This window comes from Anser anser, assembly GCF_964211835.1.
Source record: "Anser anser genome assembly, chromosome: 7".
Taxonomy (NCBI): Eukaryota; Metazoa; Chordata; class Aves; order Anseriformes; family Anatidae; genus Anser; species Anser anser.
This window is the reverse complement of record NC_139727.1, coordinates 6,193,857-6,211,747: the sequence shown is the minus strand read 5'-3', so window position 1 is coordinate 6,211,747 and position 17,891 is coordinate 6,193,857. Positions and strand designations below refer to the sequence as shown.

Here is a 17,891-nt window from a genome sequence, read left to right as displayed (position 1 = left end):
AAGATAGCCCCTTTCCTATAAAAGCCCTTTCCTATCAAGCTCTTTCCTAACCCTTTTCCCCCTTTCCTATCAAGCTCTAACAAGGATCCCAATTTAAGCCTACCAGGACAGGACTGAAGCAGTCTTTAAAAATGTAGAATTCATTTTTATTGGTATTCAAATTTGGATTTTGATAATAAATAAATAAAATAAACTAAATAAAATAAAGCTAGGTACACTTTTAATTTCAATGTCTTAAGGTGTTATTTCAGCTGCACGCAGTGTCCCTTTTGGCTAAATGAACATTCTAGTGCCAAGTAAGTATTCTGCAATTATGCTGAGTTATCAATTTCAAATATGTTTGAATTTAAAGTGACTCATAATCCCATATTCACTCACGCTTTAATTTGAATCATAGGTACTAGGATATTGATACAGCAGACAACATATTGTCGATCAGCAGGTTTACAGTGAATCTCTTCTGGAGTCCGTCATTTTAATATTTACTTAAACTCCATATGATCTACTTTACTGTAGTACATATTCTGGTCTTTTCCTGTCTGACATAGCCGTATAGAAGTGCATTTTATTTTGTACATGAGCTGTGTATACATCTCACACATACACACATTAATAAATGCAAAAGATTAATCTCTAGAGAATTTAAAAATATGAAATGGTACTAATTACATTTGTTTATGCCTGATTATTTAAGGTTGACAACCTCAGGCTGTATTTTTAATAAACAAATAACTGTGCATGGCATAAATTAGATTAGATTTGCATCAGGGAAGGAAGAATTCCTGGGCTCTATTTCCTGTTGCACATAACAAGCAGCTGCCTTGGACATTGGACAGAAAATAAAAGAACCATTTCTTGTCCCGGTCAAATAATTTCTTCTGCCTAATGGAACCAAGCACACTTTTGCACGTGTAGAAGTCAAGCAATGAACACAGTGCTTCCTTAGAGTCTCAGATCCTGCCTAGTTCCTGAGCTTACTCAGTGCAAGATATACTTGCTTATGTAATGCTGGGCTACCGCTATCCATGATTTTCGTTGTTGCAACGGAGGACTGGGAAGTTCCAAGCAAACAAAAGCTCAGAATGTGAACCTGACAAATATTTTCCAAACCAGAAGTCATTTTATAGATTTACTTTGGCTCAAGTGAGCCCTAAAACAAAGGATTTCCTTAGCACAAAAAGGCACATTTCCCACATTGAGAACAAACCCAGAGGCCACTGAGAAATAGGCCTAAATGCAAATACAGGAACTGTATTCTGTCTGTATTCTAATTCTGTCTTTCAAGAATAGCTCTTCTCAGAAGATTTCAGGCCATTCTATACTTGTGAAGGATTTACTCCTCTCCATAAAAAAAGGAAATGTAATCATAACCATCTTTGACCTTAGTACATCATTTGAAATAGCTGATCAATGAAAAAACCCTTAAATATTTATGTCTCATCAGTTCCAGACAACATTACTGGAAAAAACCTTCCTAGCCCGGCTAATGAGAAATAAACCTTCAAAAACAGTGATTTTTGCACATCTTTCTCAAAGAACACCACAAAGAGCATTTGGTACACTATACCATGCAGCGAGGAACTGTACTGGAACTGTACGACAGTATCTCACCAAGAACACTTAGAATCAAAGCAGATGGATTAATGACTATGTGATCAGATGAAAACCAATGACACGGTGCAAGAAATATTATTCAGTACTTTCTCAAATATGGTGAAAGGCATTTCATTATTCATTAGGTTAAACAAGGAAGTCAATAAGACACATCTGTCAATAACCCAAACTACTAACTGGTAACTGGATAGTTGTACATTGGATTGAATGAAGAGAAATGGTGGGTGTTACTACAGCTAGGCACTGATTTCACCGTCTAATTCAGTTAGACATCTTAAGATATAACAGATTCTAAGCCTGGGTATCCTTGCAACACGTAAGATGAGGAATGAAGAATAAAACTGAAATAAATCTTAATCTTCAAATAAAACCCCCTTTTCCTAAAGTGCTACTTCTATAACATCATTCTTTCATTCACAGCTTATGGTCACTGGCTAAGAGCTCATCTTCTATTGACATGTTTTCCAACAATATTTCCTAGTTACTAAGCCATGTATAAAAGATGATTCTTCACGTAAAAAACATTGGGGATTTTCTTTTCTTCTCATCAAAAATCAATGTACAGGAAATTGCTCAAATTTGTCAGAACAACCACTTCTGTTGCTGCTTAATCATTAGATCTAGCCTGCAAGGGAGCCTGCTATACTGTCTTTTCCAAGAAATCAGCTATCACATCTTACAGACTAACCTGTTAGGACTATTTGCTTCCTATCGGTGGCTCTTTCACTCTTTTTTGTCAAAATCACTGCTGAGACCATGCTTGTTTCAGCCTGTTGCCAAATGCGGTGTACTAAGAAACTAATTTCTAGAGACAGTAAGATCAAACTATCACACACTCATATACCAAATGCCAGAAGGAAATGGCTGAGAAAAAATATGCTTGTTCTGGAAAAGGGAGAATATAAGGTTATAAGGTGTGAGGTATGTCTTATGTTGCTATTATATTAAAGGTACAAGGAAATAGGGGTAAAAACAATACATTAGTTATAGACTGCTACACTTCCAACATGATCCAGAAAATGTCCCGTACACCAAATAACTCCCCCCCACCCCCCCCCAAAAGAAAAAAAAAAATTTTCTTTGATGGTTATTCATGCTTCATATGTGAGGAGTATTTTCTTCTCCTGTTGTGTTTTGTGTTTTTTTTTTTTTCTTCCTTCAAATACAAAACACCCTAAATTAAATTTCTGGCAAACTATCTATGTCAGAGAGAAAAAAAAAATATAAAAGAAAACAAACAAACAAAAGAAGCAGTGGCACTTTCTTCCTTTAAAGTTAAGAAGCTACCTGGGCCTCACAAAATACCCAGACAAGACGGGTCAGTACCCTAAGTCACTATGGCCTTTTAATTCCTGTTGGCCAAGCTGTGCAGAATTAGCTGCAAATTTTGTAAGCCTGATGAACGGTCAGTGATTAGTATTGCTGAGGTAGACTGTGCTTCATTGAAATATTCAGCTTCTCATATCTGTGTCACACACCACAGCATTAATGGGATCAAGATGCAACAATAATAGTTTCCATGACAATGCAGTACATGCACTCAGCAGCACCTCCCTGGGTAAACAGTAATCCTTCAGAAAAACAAGAAGGTCATTACAGCAACTTGTCAAATCAATGCAGAGAGTGTCTGAGACGATTAAGCTATCTTCTCTCAGCTCTGACATGGTGTCAATAGTACTGGGCCACTAGTGCTCAGTCAGATGACTGAAGTGAAATGCCCATCAGTCAGGGAGCTGAGGTGGACTAATGATTCCCTGTGCTGCCTATTAGAACTACATGACAACTCAATCCTGTTTGTTTAAAAAAAATAAAAATAAAAGGAAAGAAAGAAAGAAAAAAAAAGGAAAGAAAAAAGTGACCTTGTTGCTTTGTTTGAGGCTGAATTAAATTGACAACAGCAGCTAATCTTTACCTAGGGCGATTAACAGAATTAAAGTACAACAACAAAGGCACACAAGGTTTTATGGCTTATATTCTTATTTTGATCATGTTTGCAATCTACTTGGGGCCTTACAATCAAGTACATCAATATAAATATATATTAAATATACATTCCAAGCCAAGCTATATTTGAATGGACCTGAATTAATTTCTTTGTAACAGGAGTTACAAATTGTGAATAAATGTGCAGAGACAAAGTATAGTCTAAATACAGTAATAATCAGCTAGTGGTTTAATAACAACAACAATAAAAGTGAATTTGATGTTAGAAGGAAAATAAACGATTCTGTATTTGCCAGTCTACACATATGGGTCCTACTCCAGATAAGTAAAGAATATTCGATACAAACATTACTTCAAAGATGCTTTAGATCTGTAACTTCTAGTGTAACCATACAGTATCACGGTATGTCCCTAGTAAACATGGGCACATTATGTACCTTATTTTATAGCTATCATGAAAATGTTTAACAAATACTCAATATAAAAAAAAGCTGTGTAAGCATGTAGGTATAGATTCGTTCACCAGAGGCCATTCTAAAGTGATGAGGATGATGAAAGTCTTCACGTCCACACCTTTTTTCTCTGCAATTTATCAGTTTACATTACTGACCTACTCAATCAAGAGGAAGACAGAAGTTACAAGGAGGAAAGAAGAATCACAGGCAGAATGCTTTGTGTGTATTAATGAGAAAATCTGATCTGCTAGTAGAACTGAGAGATTATTTTTACCACTCGTGCACACATTGCTTTAAAGATGTACTTTAACTGCCAAAATTGGCAATAGATTTGAATTGAACCTAACCAGTTAGACTTCTGAGACACGCACTGCAATGCTGAGCTTGAGCTGTGGATTGCACTGAGGAAAAGGAAGAATACACAGCTGCCCAAATTCCTTTCACTGAAGATTCAAAGCCCAGCAAAGCTGGAGCTAATTGACATTGGTGGACTTTGAAACAAGTTCTCATACCAATAGCACTTTTTCTCTTTTTTCTTCGGATGATGTGAATGAGAACAGACTAGGGTTCAAACCAACAGAAAATCTACCATACAGATATGATACAAAGCCTGTACAAAAGCTGCTGCAGAGTAACAAGCACTATGAGGACAAAAGGGATTTATGTTTACCAAGAAATAAGTCATTGGGAGGACTAAATAGCTCAAGGGACTGGTACTGAGTCTGAAAGCTTTTCACCTCTTAGTATCAAACTCAGATCTAGCCCCAAGCTGTAGCTATTGAAGGTCATTATCATCTAGTGGCTGTTCAATATTGTGAAAACAGCCCACTTCTCACTGGACAGGGAGTCACATTTCAAAGACAGCAGCATTTCTGAGGTTCATTAGAACCCATAATTTTGGTTTCAGCATAGAGCACTTTATCAGCTGCTGAGCGTCATGCCCTCCAGAGGTTAACAGATCAGACAGGGAAAGTTTGCAGCGCTGCCATAATGCTGGCCAGGCTGTATATGACAGAGGATGTTTGTTTCTACGTCTTAAATCTATCAGACTCTGAACTGTAACTGGACAAGCTAAAAAACACAGAATTCATTTAAATACCTCAGTGCTTGATTCAGGCTTTATTCAACAGGCAGTAAAAAATTTAAACAGCTGGTTACTCCCACAATCCCAAGTAGGAAAGGATAACATTTTAACAGTGGATTCCTAATCACATTTGCCTTGAGAGCAAACATAATGTAAATGTAGTAATGACATACAGTCATATGTGCAGCATTTATTTTAATTCTTCAACATTTGGTTTTATGATGTGTGTTTCTCTTCACCAATTGACAGTTGTATTCTTATCTTGATTAGTTTATGTTGCACAAAAGGTTCACATCAGTGCTCGTTACTTTGCATAATTGGGTAGAGCACATATACATCAGTAAACCTGTGCAATTTGCTTTCAGGCAAACTGAAAACTTATCATTTGAGTACAAATTTACCATTTTAGCATGAAATTTGCATTGATATAATCATACGTTATTATTTTGATATATTTTACTTAAATGTTTTTAATAAAAGATTCTCTAGATAGAATCATAGGCAAATATACTGCCCATGGTGTTCCAAGACGCTCTGCTGGAGTTCAATAAAGTACAGCTAACACTATTCTCTACATCCACAGTGGCAGTCTGTGTTATAGGTACTAGATCTGTACAACCCAATAGCAAGAATTTAAAAGTATTAAGGTCTTTCACTGGGAAATTATTTAATTGTTGGTTGTTAATCAACCTGACCATGTTTCACTAATCTTGAATTACTTTATAATCTGACAGTACATGCACGCATGAGAAAGAACACTGGGAAAAGACAGGTTTTTATATATTAATTCTGAAACACAACTAAGAGCTCTCATTTTATATGATGATTGAAACTCCAAGTTAGCCAAAAAATGAGGTATAATGATTTATTTCTACAGTAAGAAATTCTACTCTATTCTATTCTTCTATTTCTAAGGGGCTTGGGGATGACCTGCTGGAGAGGAGCTCTGAGGAGAAGGACCTGGTGGACGACAGGTTGACCATGAGCCAGCAGCGTGCCCTTGTGGCCAAGAGGGCCAATGGGATCCTGGCGTGCATTAAAAGGAGCGTGGCCAGCAGGTCAAGGGAGGTGATCCTCCCCCTCTACTCTGCCCTCGTCAGGCCTCACCGGGAGTACTGTGCCCAGTTCTGGGCTCCCCAGTACAAAAAAGACAGGGATCTCCTGGAAAGAGTCCAGCGGAGGGCCACAAAGATGATATGGGGCCTGGAGCATCTTCCCTGTGAGGAAAGGCTGAGAGACCTGGGTCTGTTCAGCCTGGAGAAAAGAAGACTGAGAGGATCTCATCAATGTGTATAAATACCTGAGGTGTGGGAGACAGAGGGATTTGGCCAACCTCTTTTCAGTGGTTTGTTGGGATAGGACAAGGGGTAATGGCCACAAGACAGAGCACAGGAAGTTCCACACCAACATGCGAAAGAACTTCTTCACAGTGAGGGTGACGGAGCACTGGAACAGGCTGCCCAGGGAGGTTGTGGAGTCTCCTTCTCTGGAGATATTCAAGGCCCATCTGGACACCTACCTGGGCAGCCTGCTCTAAGGAACGTGCTTTGGCAGGGGTGTTGGACCCGATGATCTTTCGAGGTCCCTTTCAACCCCTTCAATTCTGTGATTCTGTGATTAAACGCAAATTAAAGCTGACGAGACAGCACACCATTCTAAAGGAAAAGAAAAAAGCAAACAAATTCCAATAACTTTAAAAAAAAAAAGCTACTTTTCTTAAAATTAAGTAGCGTATTTTTCATTAATCATTAGCTCTGAGAAGACAGAAACTTGCATTTGTGATATCACACAGATCATAGAAGACGGTATGAGGTATTCCTTTCAGGTTTGTAATAGGCATAGATAATATTAAAATTGAGTCATTTCCTGACTGCTAGGCAGGAATTCCTCTGGGTAGTTCATAATTATCAGTGATGACAATTACTGTCTCTATCAAGTGACAATATTTTAATTTTCATTTGAATGGTGCCCGCATCAATGAGAAGGATTAGTGTGAAAAGAAACATAAGTTTGCTGACACATATGTAAATAAAAGTTAAATTCTCACTACACTAAATCTTAGATCAAAAACTAAAATACAAAGGAAGATTTGAATAATGCATATTGGAGAAAAATATTTTCAACAATGAGTCTTTTGGCATGACACTTTATGTATGTCTACTTAAAGTTCTTGTTCAAATAGTGCTGCTATTTTAAGACGTTTTGTTTGGCTGGTTTTTTGTTTGTTTCCCTGTAGTTCATAATTCCTCCAAAGCCACAAATGGTATTTCATCGTCTCATCAAAAACAAAGGTTATGGAGACAAACTCATATTTCTGTTTCCTAGAACTTGTTCAATCTAAGGCACAATCTAGACTTGTATTCCAGATCATTTTGTACCTTGAAGCGACTGAACAAGCCCTCAGAACACTAATTTTTTTAGAAGTTTTTTTGCAAAAAGAGAAAACTAAAAAGAAAAATAACCTCATATTATTAGCATAAAAATCTGCTTGTGTCGAGATAAAGCTAGGACCAAGCATCTGTTACCTGCAGCCAACCAAAGTGATCCTGAAGCATTGCCATAGATTCAGGAGCATTCAGGAACTGACATTAAATGATGTGCAGGACTACCAAGAGATACAAAGATGGCTAAACAGAAAACTAAGAATAAAGGCCCTAACTTATCAGTGGTTATATGGAATACACGCCTGCTTACCTTGTATTGCCAGTTCAGGCTCTGTTAGGTGTAATCACTAAGCATATCCCCAGGACAGATTTCTCCTGTGAGCAAGGCCCGAGTCCCTCAAGAATACCATTTGAACGTTTTGGTCCCATAAATGAAATTTCAGAAGCCTCACAAATAATTTATGTTCTTGCAAGTTCCGTGAAATTTGTGACTCAAAAAGAACCAAAGGTGTGACTGAGAGAAAGGCTGTTTTTAAAATTAAAGGTGTCCTTTAGAACTATACCTTTGCTTAAACTTCTTTTAAGTTCCACAGGAAGATGTCAAGAGCTTTATCTACTTATTTTTTTGAAGTTATCTTTCTGCCTCCAATCAGAGCTCTCTGCTACTGCAGCGTAGTAGCAGAATAGTCTGTCAAATTCCTGGCTGTAACCACATAGAGTTAATGTGAAAAATAAAAAAGAAAGGGATAGCACACAAATCTCCAATGATTAACATGCATCTTCATGCTTCATATCTTCTGACTTTGCTTCAGTAAATTTTGCATCAGCTACTGAAATGGTTTGGGGAGATGTGTGGTGCTACCTCATAGATGAATTCAGGTTCTGTTTTCATGACCACTAATTGTAGTTTTAAGACCACTATTACCATTCAGTTACTGCTCACACAAGAGTAAGAAAAGATGTACTTCAATAATTAACTTCTGTTACAATAATGTTATAAGCTACACAGCCTGACTATTATACAAAGTGGGATTTGGTCAGCTTCAGAAGAACAATGTTGAAATTCCATGTGGTACCAAGCTTCTTCCTGAAAGCTTTAAAGTATGGCTAATGTTGCTAAGAACTTTCAACAGGATCAAACATTAAAAAAGAGGGGAAAAAAGTGTACAGAAGCAATTATTTGGTTACTGATGTTTCACAGAAAACCTGTAGTTCCCGTGAGTTTTGTATAACTGAAACTCCTTCAAAGGAATTTACCCAAGACTCTAGTTTCATGACTTCCTTGGAACACAACCTCAAATACAAGGATAATGTCTTCTGTGGAAACAGAATAAAAGCTACATTATACGTGGACAGTAAGTGAAGAGATTGCTGAAAATGAAGATTAACCTATGAGCTTATGAAAAGTGATGACAAGAGGAACACTTGACACTTACAGTCTTCTATGGTAGGCACTGAAGAAAGAATTTTTTTTTTTAAATGGAGACTCAAATTTCTGTGACTCTTCAACAGTCAAAAAAAAGTAGAGTAATTACAGACTAGTACTTGCAGAAGTTTATTGTATCTGTTACATGTATATGCTGGGGGTATATCTTTTATATTAAAAAGAACTAAAAAGGAAGTCGTTAAGGTCATAAGACATTTCTGAATATGTCGGTTCAAGATGCTGTCACACAAATTTTTCTCTGTATAATAAATCCTTGTATGTTCCCATAGGACATGATGTAACAGACAATAGCATTCATGTCCATGAAATCATGTAACCCAATGGGAATCATAACAGATAACTTGTTAAGCATTGTCAAGGTTTTGAATGACTGTAATTAAGTAACCTACTTCTCCCCTTGTTCCGCCATGACAGCTGAGGTCAGCTGCAACACTTGAGTCGCTAAATATAAATGTCAGGGGATGTTGACAGGAAATTCTCAGCAAAGGCTCTTCAACTCTGGAACTCGCTTCTCTTATTATAGCTTTGAAAGAGCCCAGGTCAGTTGACAATCAAGAAGTAAGGCAAGGACTATTTCATAATACTTCCTAACAGAACCATAAAGACGCCTTTTATAACATGCTACTGCAGCTGATTAGTTACTTAAGCACGCTAAATTCTGAATTAAATAACAAACCATATTCTGATTTCCCTGTATTTTAAACTTAACATACATAACAAGAAATTGGGTCTCTCTTTTTTCTTAATCCATTAAAAATTACTGAGAGAAGTTGTATATTACAGAGTTGAATGGAAGGGTGACTGAAAACACAACAGACATGCGATGTTTATATCTGTAATGAGAAAAGCAGAGAAAATGTACAGTAATGAGGGGTAATTTGGAGAATAATCAAAGTAATATTGTAATGACTATAACCAGCATATCATGCCTGAAGGGAAATATCCTGAAGGGATATCTTGCCTAAAGGGATATGGTCTATACCACAAAAGCTTGGAGCCATTGAAACCCCCAGAGAAAGATGATAATGGCTGTACATAAAGTATAATTTATTTACAATTTGAGGAAGGCTTCCATCAAGTCCCTAATGACAGGCTTACAAGTTACATTAAAAGCTGTGCTGATTCGGATAAAGGCATGAAGTCAATAAAATAAGGAAAAAAGATCTGCAATACAAGGAGAAAATGGATGCTGCTTACTAGTAAAGAAAAAATAGAAATCTGGATAGCAACACAGTCTTTTTAAAAATTTGTGTATTAAAAGAATTCTCACAGCTCTGTTACTGACAGGGGAGAAAATAGCTATGTAAATAAGGCCACTTAAAGAAAGCGAAAACAATCCTTTTTCCTCATACATGATCTCATGGCAGCAGACAGATTGTACTAACTACTTATCAGCAAGCATGATCTGATGTGGATCTAACAGCTCCATTATCTTGGAACTATTGAGACCATTACAGAGATCCATCTATATATTTCTCCCAACATTTTATTCTTACTCATTCTTTGCTAGTGTTTTAACTGTTATTTGTGGGAAAGGGAAAGTGAAGGAATAAAAGTCTTTCGGCTATTCTCACACTTTCTGAACAAATGAGACAGCTGTCAGGATATACACGGGTAAGGATAACAATGGAGAAATTAAAAGATTACTGAAAAAGCATACTACATGGAATAAACAACAACAGGAAAGCGAAACCTACTGAGTCAAATTTATTTTGTGTAAGAAAAGTTTTTTGTCCTTCAGTAATGTAAATCATAACATACTCTATTGAAACCAATCTGGTTGTACTGGTGCAAAATTAGTGAATTAATAAAGAACACCGTGTAAACCAGACTTGTAAAAAGGTGCTGCAATACTGAAAGAGAAAAAAATGCTATCTTCTCAAAGAAAACTGGTAGAGATCTTACTAACTTGTGCTTACATTCTGTCAAATTACTGCATCAATTCAGACCTTCAAATCTTACCAGTCTTTCCTATCCTACAATCAATTCTGCATTACGCTCAAAACTCATTCTGAATAAGTAAATAAGCATCGATATTTTAAAACCTTGCCCTACTCTGCTCTTAGAGGGATCTTAATTCTATGTCATTAAAAAAAAAAGTAATCTTTGTTTAAAGATCATAGGATGTTAACCAAGGTTGCTGGGAAGGAGAGAGTAAAAAAGGGACAAAACTTCAAATATGGTGCAAGTGTCTTGTCTTCAGTCTAAAATGATTTTACAGTTGCATGGAGAGTAATGCCAAAGTACCACCACTACAGCTACAGCCAATTCGTTTAACCTCATGGAATATTTAAGATGTAAATTCTAATAGCTGGATTGCTGTGATGTGTTTTATAGATCACACCTACAAAAGGGGAACTCCTTAGGGAAGAAATGCATTTTTTTACAGTCATAGGTTGTATCACAGTTTTTTGATTTATGGAATTAAATAGTTTAATGAATTAATTAGAAGAAAACCATCAAGACTTCCCTGCAGGTGTCACATGTTGTGTGTCCGTCCCCCCCCCCCCCCAACTTTTCATAACAATCAGCTGAGACAAATGTCTTCACCTGCCTCCTGTAAACAATAGTCCTTGAGCAGAGCCTGGGACTGAAACCTTACACCTTCTCCCACTTGCAACCACAGAGTCTCAGAGCTGAAGGATCATGTTCTCCCATGAGTCCACCCATGAATCTCTAATTATTTTATGCAACATATATGTCATCACAGCCAGGAGAGCACACACGCTAGAAAATCCTATGCAGGACTAAATACTTAGTCCTAGGGGGCTCTGGCAAAGAACCAGTGAGCTCTGCAGAGGTGGAAAGAATGGGTTTGAAACTCTATCTCCATATTCCTTATGGAGAAATGTATCTCCACATAAGTCAGGTACTCCCCTCTCCTGAACTTCCTATAGCATTTTTACCCCCCACTGAGAATAGTATATGCTGTAGGTGCTGTTTTGAGATTCCTAACCCTGCCCACGTGTTGAATATATAATTTGGAGATCTCACTTAACTCTGTCAGTACCTGCCTAGGAAGGAAGGACCTTAATAAGTATCTGTGGTACACAGCCTATACCTATTTCTGATTTTTAGTCTAGTCTCTCAAATATATATGCAAGACCTGAAAACTAAAAAAAAAAAGTATTTAAATGCGTACATTTAGATGTATTTTTTTTTTTTCCTTTGAGGAGTCAGTAAATTGTATCACAGATCACAGATTTCTAGGTTGGAAGAGACCTCAAGATCATCGAGTCCAACCTCCGACCTAACACTAAGTACTCCACTAAACCATATCGGTAAGCTCTACATCTAAACGTCTTTTAAAGACCTCCAGGGATGGTGACTCCACCACCTCCCTGGGCAGCCAATTCCAATGCTTAATAACCCTTTCGGTAAAGAAGTACTTCCTAACATCCAACCTAAACCTCCCCTGTCGCAACTTTAGCCCATTCCCCCTCGTCCTGTCACCAGGCACGTGGGAGAATAGAACAACCCCCACCTCTTTACAGCCTCCTTTAAGGTAACTGTAGAGAGCGATAAGGTCTCCCCTGAGCCTCCTCTTCTCCAGGCTGAACAAGCCCAGCTCCCTCAGCCGCTCCTCGTAAGACTTGTTCTCCAGACCCCTCACCAGCTTGGTCGCCCTTCTCTGGACTCGCTCGAGCACGTCCATGTCCTTCCTGTAGCGAGGGGCCCAAAACTGAACACAGTACTCAAGGTGCGGCCTCACCAGAGCCGAGTACAGGGGGACAATCACCTCCCTAGACCTGCTGGCCACACTGCTTCTTATACAGGCCAGGATGCTGTTGGCCTTCTTGGCCACCTGGGCACACTGCTGGCTCATATTCAGCCGACTATCAACCAGTACTCCCAGGTCCTTCTCTGCCAGGCAGCTTTCCAGCCACTCATCTCCCAGCCTGTAGCTCTGCTTGGGGTTGTTGCAGCCCAGGTGCAGGACCTGGCTCTTGGCCTTGTTGAACTTCATGCAGTTGACCTCAGCCCATCGCTCCAGCCTATCCAGATCCTCCTGCAGAGCCTTCCTGCCTTCGAGCAGATCGACACACGCACTTAGCTTGGTGTCATCTGCAAACTTACTGAGGGTGCACTGGACGCCCTCATCCAGATCATCGATAAAGATATTAAAGAGGACCGGCCCCAGTACCGAGCCCTGGGGGACACCACTAGTGACCGGCCTCCAACCAGATTTGACTCCATTCACCACAACTCTCTGGGCCCGGCTATCCAGCCAGTTTCTAACCCAGCGAAGCGTACGCCAGTCCAAGCCAAGGACTTTGTAGGTAGAGAAATATCAAAGAAATAGGATGGGCTAAAGAATAGAAAATTGCGTGTGTGGCAGGCACTTTAGCGATTAGTCTCTATGAGCAAAGTGTCATCGAGATATTACTTTTTCCAATAAGCAATTAGTAAGGAGCAGAAGCATTAAATGTGTGTTATAAGCAGGACTGAAACTTTCAATGGAAAAAGCAGTAACACAAGGCGGAGGAGTTGGTTCATGGATAAATAAGCAAACTGAAAAAAAACGCACCCTGATTCTAAAATTCAGAAAATGAAGAGAGAGGCAGGAAGGAGATTGGATTTCAGAGGAAAGAGATGTACATGAAATATTGACTTCTCATGACAGTAGTAAAAGGCATAACAGAAACAGATAGTCCAGCAGATCTGTGAGGATTCGTAAGGAGTTCTTCACTCATGTGAATGCACTTTTGCGGAGCAGTAAGGCAGCAGGAAACAAGAGACACATTTATTTGAAACTGTAAAAAGTGAGAATAAGAAATACAGTAATCTTGAACATCCATCAGAGCATAACTGTGGTTTTCCATTTAGTGGTGGAGTACAACTTTCCAAGGGCTGCTGGAAGGATCACCATTTCACAAGGACAGCTCTGATGAAAAGCAATGGTCCTAGTGTCCTAGTAAGAAGCTTTAGTATCTTTTTTTCCCCTTCTTGCCTTCCTCCCTTGCTCTGCCATGCTGCCAGTTATAAAAGCTTGGTCTAATCCCCAGAGTTTATAAAGAAAGTGCATTAGACATAAGGAAGGCAAGGCAGACATTGGTTTTGGCAGTTTGTGTGAACTGATGAAAAGTAGCAGCAACAAACTCCCTTGATGGACCAAGAGAAATGCATTCCCCTTTCAAATTGCTACACAGACAGTACAAGAACAACCAACATGAGTTACAAGTTCAATATGTCTGTCTGTAAAAATATAAATTAACATATAAGTGGGTAATATAGTTCCACCAGGAAAAAAAAGTATATTTTTTCACTTTTGGTTTACATCAAGTCTCTACATGTCCCTACAATCCCCCCACCCCCAACAATTAGCTTTTAAAAACATGAGTCTAATCAAATGAAAATGTAATCTTTTTTTTTTTCTAGCTATACAATGAAACTGTACTCAAATTGGGATGCAGTGAATTCAGATATTTTCGATTCTGACTTTCATATTCTTCTAGAATGGAACTCTCATAATGAAAGGAACAAGTAATTAAAACAATGCTGTTCAGCATTAGACCATCCACATTACTAATGTCAAATTATACAAAGCAAAAATTCTCAGTCTAGATTAGCAACATTTTGTTTTCACAAGGTATAAGAGGAAAGGTCACACAAAAAATATGGTGCAAGTAAGCACACTGAGTTACCTCTGAAAAAAACAAAACCCAACTAGTTTTAGACAGTAAAATATTGCTCCAAGCCCCCACAAATAAACATTTACTTGAAAATTTCCCATCCTTCTAGCAGCACAGCCTCCACTTACAACACTGTATTAAAAGCCTCTATTTTCTCATGAATCTAAGCCATGATGCATCTAAAATCTAATAAGATCTACAATAGAGTTTTTGTTAGATTCATTACAGCTTGATGTCAAGTGATGAAATCCACTTAATTCTTTTCTACCGGTAACTTTGTGTGCATTCCCTCTGCCAAGCTACGCTATATACTAGAGTTAGTGGATCTGTAGTACATTCACGAGTCTTTAGTAAGTCATTACAGATACTAGAAACAAAGAACTCATTAGAAGAAAGGCAAAATTGTATATATATGTAGTATATAATAGAAAATAAAATCTAATATTATTATATAGTATATTTATAAATATATTCTATATATTATGTTTTTTAAAAAATAAAATATGAATTATAAGTTTATATATGCATATATATTTTAAATCCTTCTCACTAAGAGGAGTTTGAACCAAAAGAAATTAGCCCGTTCTTGAATGATAGTAATGAAACAGTACTGACAATGATGCTATTTAGTTACAAAATAAGTGTTTCACTGAGCTATGAAAACAGCCTAGTAACACATAATTTTAAAAATTATATATACAAATTAGTCCTACATCACTCCTCTATGCATAAGAAAGTTTCTTGAATTTGAGCCTTAGTACCTGTATTATCATACCATGTATATATATATTTTTTTCTTTTCTTGGATCCTTCATCACAACATTATAGAGTTTACGTTGTAATGCAGGACTGTAATATGTTTCGTTTGTGAAATAACCATGCTGATAGACACTGATCATGGACTGTACAAACATATACAGCAGTGCCTACCCTGAAGTCCTCATATATCTTTAAAGCAAAAATACAAAATATACAAAAAATACAAAAATACAAAAAAACAAAAATACAGTGAGACACATACTTGCTTCATCAGTTCTATTTGAATAGAAGCATGGACACTCATTGGCTTTATAAATCCCTAAGAAAGAATTCTTAGTGTGTAAGCAGTTGCTTATTAATTTGCTTGAATGTTTTAAAATGCCTACAGAATTGACTACCTTTGATCTTAAGTCAGTCTTAAATCTATTCTACTATGATAATACTCAGCTTTTCCTGAAGAGTGACTCAGAGACTGATCACAGAAATGTTAGTTGGAAAAGATCTCTGGAGGTTATCCAGACCAGCCTCACATTCAGTGGCATCTCTAATGCTTTTCATCTGTTGGAAATCTGTCGAAAATGTTACAGTATGTTTAACACTTGTAGTGCAAGTGTGCTGCACACTTTTGTGTGTGCATGCACTTCCACAAGTGCACAGATACTTATAATATACCAGTTTTAAATGATTAGTATCATACCAGCTATAACAGTATGGGTTATTCTATAGCAAGATTAGAATATTGATTTGCTGTATGTCTGAAAGCAGGAAGAAAAAACACACCATTTTGTAAAGGATCTTGCAATGTCCCTTTTCTGCATGCCCCTTTTCATACTCTGCCCTTGTTGCCAAATGCAAACCTGCACAAGAATCCTACAGCGGGCTACCATGCAGACACAAATGATGAGTACTCTGCAACCCAGAGTAACTGCATTAATAATTATTTTTGTAAGTCATTGCAGATATAACAAATACATTGTACAACATAGCTAAACATCTATAGTAGTAATCTGCCACAACAGCAAAGAAAGATGTGAGGTCTCCAGTGTTTTTTTGCTGGTGAACTCCACCGCTTCCATGGTAGTGAGCTGCCCCTGCTTCCTCACAACAGACTACTGACAACAGTAGATCAGGTCAACTGTGTTGTCTAGGCAAGTTCTAAGAGCCTTCAAGCAAATTGCCCAAACTCTCTGGATCACCTGTTCTATTGCTGCACTACACTACTACTAAAGATGTTTTTCCTAACAACAAAACAACCTGTGAAGTTACAAGATGTGACAACATAGGGCTTTGTATTTACTGACCCCTGGCTGACTGCATTCTGCATTACAACCTTACCATGCTAATTGGCCAGCTAACAAGTGATTGCAATTAACAAAATGAGAGAACAAATGTAGTTTGGGGTAGAATTTCATTGCCTTATCCTGATTAATGTAGAGCTGATGGGAACTTAAAGTGTTACACTTGCATTCCTCCGTCCCCATGCTAACAGTTGTATTCTTACCACTGATCTGTGGGCTGAAGCATTGATTACCTTGAGAGGTAAGGCAGCTCCAGGCAAAGGTTGTGAAGCAAGCTGGACTCTTTCCTTCCACCGCACCATACCTCATACCTGGTGTTTCAGAGGAATATGCCAAAGGTGGTTTTCAGTTGCATTGCCATAGTTTCATGACATCTAAAATCCAGACTTTTTTTTTCTGCTGCTTGATTAACTAGAGAAAAAAATAAGAAAGGAGAAATAAAATGCAGTATGAGCAGTACAAACGAGTATTTGTCTTTAAAGCATGTGATAGTGGCTTTCCACATGGGAAAGCAGCAGGAGTCTTATCACACATTTATTAATATAAAACCATACTTAAATTGTCTGCACCACATAACAGACAGTGACTGACAGAGTGAACTTTTTAAAATACAGAGAGCATTTAAGAAGGCAAATATGGAGGGGACAGGTAAGGACATGGAAACTACAGCTGTCCCCACTAGCACCACTCTGGCATGGCAGCACACAACTGCATAACGCTCCAAATTTGTTCCCCCTGCTTCCCAATATGCAAAAATGCCATACTGCAGAAGACTAAGGTATGGATATGATCTCCCATTTAAGTAATTATTTCCTAACCACAGAGAAATCATTTATATGGAAATCAAATATGTTCAAAAGATATTTAGCAACTACACAGATTTATGTCAAAAATACAGTATTCCATGGGTTAAACAGAAATCTTTCTGAATCTGATAGCAAAGCTAAGTACTGCTTCACTTCCTTAATGAAGCACTTAAAACTGTTGCCACCACTACACTTCTGAGCGCTCCTTCCTCTTAGAGCTCCAAGGAGTTTAATGGGGCACCATTATCATTACCTCATTTGCCTCAATTTTATCTGTAGCTTAGAAGAATGCAAATAGCAATATTATCTGTAGTATTCTGATGCAGCACAACAGTTCTTATAAGTTCTTTTTTTCTCCCCTCCTTATTCTTGTCAAAGAAATAGCAACAGAATCTTGAAAAGGGCATCCTGATAAGGGAAGAACACCCAAGTTTTCTGAATATCCCATGAAACTAAACGATCTCTTC

At 37.8% G+C, this 17,891-nt stretch overlaps 1 protein-coding gene across 2 annotated transcripts in view; it reads right to left on the bottom strand.

Annotated features, from left to right (window-relative positions):
• LOC310902285 (uncharacterized protein) overlaps positions 1 to 17,891 on the bottom strand; it is an 85,794-nt gene that overhangs the window by 53,846 nt on the left and 14,057 nt on the right. For both annotated transcript variants that reach the window (XM_083843593.1, XM_083843597.1), the window contains one exon: positions 16,852 to 17,029. The gene's annotated coding sequence lies outside the window, so the exon portion shown is untranslated. The remainder of the gene's footprint in view (positions 1 to 16,851; positions 17,030 to 17,891) is intronic.